Source organism: Pseudorca crassidens, chromosome 18 (genome assembly GCF_039906515.1).
Source record: "Pseudorca crassidens isolate mPseCra1 chromosome 18, mPseCra1.hap1, whole genome shotgun sequence".
Taxonomy (NCBI): domain Eukaryota; kingdom Metazoa; phylum Chordata; class Mammalia; order Artiodactyla; family Delphinidae; genus Pseudorca; species Pseudorca crassidens.
In genome coordinates this window covers 16,053,449-16,057,098 of record NC_090313.1, presented here as the reverse complement: position 1 = coordinate 16,057,098, position 3,650 = coordinate 16,053,449, and the positions used below count along the sequence as shown (strand labels likewise).

General features: G+C 48.9%; 1 non-coding gene across 1 annotated transcript; it reads left to right on the top strand.

Annotated features, from left to right (window-relative positions):
* Positions 1-1,222: 1,222 nt before the first annotated feature.
* TRNAF-GAA (transfer RNA phenylalanine (anticodon GAA)) lies at positions 1,223-1,295 on the top strand. Its single transcript has one exon. It is a non-coding gene; the product is annotated as a tRNA-Phe (tRNA).
* The last annotated feature ends 2,355 nt before the right edge of the window (positions 1,296-3,650 follow it).

The window sequence follows — 3,650 nt, the reverse complement described above, 5'->3', positions numbered from 1 at the left end:
AGGCTGTAAAAGCCCCCTCTTTCCCCATCTCTTTAAGTTTGACCCGCACAAGGCAGCTGCTCCAAGTTTCTTCTTCTTCCACTCCAACCCCCCTGCCCCCAAGCCTACACAGAACTTTGTTCATCCCCAAGCTCTCTTTGGTCCCTTTTCCTTCCTTAACCAATGACTTCTTTTAAATCTCAAGCTCTTCTGTTTGGATTTGACGCAACAAAGGAATTCAGAAAGTGGCTCTACACCTTAGAGATTGCAAACACTTCCCATGTTCAAAACTTTTTTCTTTTTCTTTCATATTCGTACGCATGCATGCATCCATCCCTCAAAACTGGCTGTGAAACTTCCACTTACTTGGGTGAAAGGTAGGTGAGATTAACACCCCTGCCTTCAGAGAATTACAACTTAATTGGAGAGGGAAAAACAACAACAGACAATAGGATGTTCGGACATTGCAGAATGTCTGTGCTCGGCAGGTAGTTGGTGCTTCAGAAACATTCGTCAACTGGTGTAGGAAGTAGTATTGACATTGGATGCTCGTCCTCAGTGAGCTCGCCAGGCTTTTACGGTGCGCCTGACTCTGTGCGAAGTGGTGGTGGGAAAGGGCGCATTTCGAGGACCCAGGAACACAGGGAGATTGCAGTCCTGCCTCCATGCCCTGGTCCACTTCTTGTCCACCTTAATCGTGAAAAGTGAGAGGTCAGAGCGGAAAGGGCCGACTGCTTGGGCAGAGGGCAAGCCAAAGGGACCACCCTGCACGGGGCTCGCGGGGACCAGCTGGGGGAAGACGAATCCACGCCCCGAGGAGCCGCGGAGCCCTGGGGGCGGGGAGTGGTGAGCTAGGGGCGCGCAGGCGTCGCCCCGCCGCACTGCCGCCGTCGCTGCTTTTGACTCCGCTCCGCCGGGCTGCGGGCCAGCCCAACCCCTGCCCCCCCAATCCCGCAGCGGGGACACCGGGTCGTTCACGACGCCTGCTGTCGATGATTAAACCAAAGGTTTGGATTATACTGAAAAAAGTAAGTAACGTACAGTGCACTTAGTCATGGCTTGTAAAAAGCAGGCCGAAGAATGTTGATACGGATAACCATTTAAAATTTTTTTTCTTTTCTTTTTAACATATAACCATTTAATAGGACAAGGAAGAAACGCTGTAAGTGATTAGTAGGAAAAGACGGAAGGGGCGGACGCGAAGAGTTCAGTGATAGTTTACTCCAAACACAACAAAGCAGACGCCGAAATAGCTCAGTTGGGAGAGCGTTAGACTGAAGATCTAAAGGTCCCTGGTTCGATCCCGGGTTTCGGCAGGGTCTTTCTTTTTCGATTGGAATTTCTCGTAGGATCACCCGTTTAGAGTAACCTGGCTCATTAATTCCACCCCAGGTAAAAACTGGGACTTGAAGGGTGAGCGAGAAGTGGAAACAGCCGTTCTCAGTCACCCCTGAGAATGTGGCCGCTACTCACAGCTACTTCCGAGGCGCCTCCGTGGGAGGCGCTGCTGCGCTTGCGCAGTGGGAAGCGTGGGGGTGGGGGCGGGGCCAGAGACGCCCTGCTGGAGATCCGGAAGTGCGGGGTACGGGACTCACGCCCGGTGGTGAGAGGGGCAGCGCGCTGGTGCCAAAGGAATAGTTCCGTGTCGGAGGGCGAGAAACAAAACTTCGTTCCAAATCTCATTGCCAAAGCATCCCAATTTGAAAAGCAAAACCCTGCTGTTTAATCAAATGGTCCCCCTCTGGCCTTGCCCGAGGAGGGAACCGGGCAGCTAGGTATTTGGGGTTAGAAGCGCACGAAGCGCGGCCCCCGGGGGTGGCATAGCCAGGGTTACTTAGACAGTGGGTAAAGGCATGGCAGCTTTACAGCTCTGTAAAATTAGTCTTGCATCGCAACAACTTTCATTAGAGTCTAGATCAGTGGTTCGCAAAGTGTGGTCCCAGGACCACCAGCAGTCTCGGCTTCACCTGGGAGCTACTTGGAAATGCAAATTCCCGCCCGTGCTTCACACCTACTGAATGGGAAACTCTGGGGTGGGCCCAGCCTTAGGTGTTCTAACAAGTCTTCAGGGGTTTCTGAAGCAGTCAAAGTTTGAGAGCCACTTATCTATAGACATTCCTTTCAATGTTTAAAAGAGCCCTTTCCTAAGACCTTTTTTGTGAACAAGCTTTTACCTTGTGCAGTCTTTTGTCCTGCAAGTCTGAAATAAAACTTTGGCACGTGCTCGGAATTAATTTTTCTGAAAATTTTTGCTTTCATGGTGAGTGTGTGTGTTGGTGATGGGTGTGCTGGGGCATCGACTCTGGTAGCTATCTGTAGGACCCACCCCAAGGCTAACCTAGGCGCTGTGGAGTAAAGAAAATGGAGCCCAGGGGCCTGATTATGTATTGTGTTGGCTCCTGGGAGCTGAGCCAGGACCCAGAGGTAGAAACTGAAGGATTAAATTAAATTTAAATTGAATTGAATTGAATTAAAGAAGGAGGAAATTTCAGTCTATTTTGGAGTCACTAGAAAAGGGAAGATTTAGTTTAGTGAGGTGATGAGTTGCTGGTCAGCAGATGAGAGACAGTCACTTGTGGGATTTATGCATTAAATCTTGCATATATTCTGCTTCTGTTGGTTTGAAAGGGAAGGCCGCTCACATTTATGAAATCTCGTGTGCCCTCAGGGTATTAATTCACTCGTCAATTAGACCTCAGTTATGTGCCTCCCGTTATGTGCCAGGCATTATGTGATCTTTGTAACTACCCTATGAAGTTACCTATTATTAGCATTTTCATTTTACACATAATAGTCCTTGTAGGAACGCAAGTATTTAAACATATGTCAGGCATCTAACTTCTGCCACGTCCTAAATGTTATGAAAAGTTAATAGTTATTGGGATGTTTGTGTGCATGAAAATGAGAATAGTTTTAGGAGGAAATAAAAGCTTTTGCTGGTGAATCAGAAAAGGCTCTATGGGCAGAATATGCTATGTTCCTTTTACAAAATGAAGGCCTGATTTGTTGAGTAGTTTCAGCTGTTGAGTAAGCACGAACGAAGTACGGGTACGCACAGCATAGAAACATCTCCCTTGTAAGCATTTTCTTAGGTCAAGTTGGTAAACTGCTCGGAGAAAAATATAATCAGGTGCCTGTTTATTCCACATCTTATTCTGTTAGTGTCTCCTCAGTTCATGGCCATCTTTCGATTTCTCTCTCAAGCTTTGCCTCCTCTTGAAACCTTTCCCCGCAGATTGAGTTACTGTTGATCTCCCCATTTTGACCGCCCAGTGCACTCTGCACTCTGCACTCACTGGGCATGGGACTCTGTCCCATCTTTCATTACCTGTTTTGAACGTGTGCTCATTTCCTTATGGCACAATGCCACCTCCTCAGAAAAGGTGGTTTGGACGTCAGGAAGACATACTTCAGAGTCTCCATGTTCCAACGGGAACATGTGAGTATTATCGAGGAGTGGGCTCTGAAAGAGGGCGTGTGACCGGGAATGGCTGGCGGGATGTGAATTGATTCCCGGACAGGTTGTAGGAGTGCTGGGCTCGCAGAACAAAAGGAAAAGGGCAAAGACGACAGGGAAAACCAGGCAGGCTGGAGTAGGGGATGTCAAATCCTCCCCCCAGTGGCAGTGGGAGTGACGGTGGAGGGCGGACGGGCAGCTGGGACAGTTGATC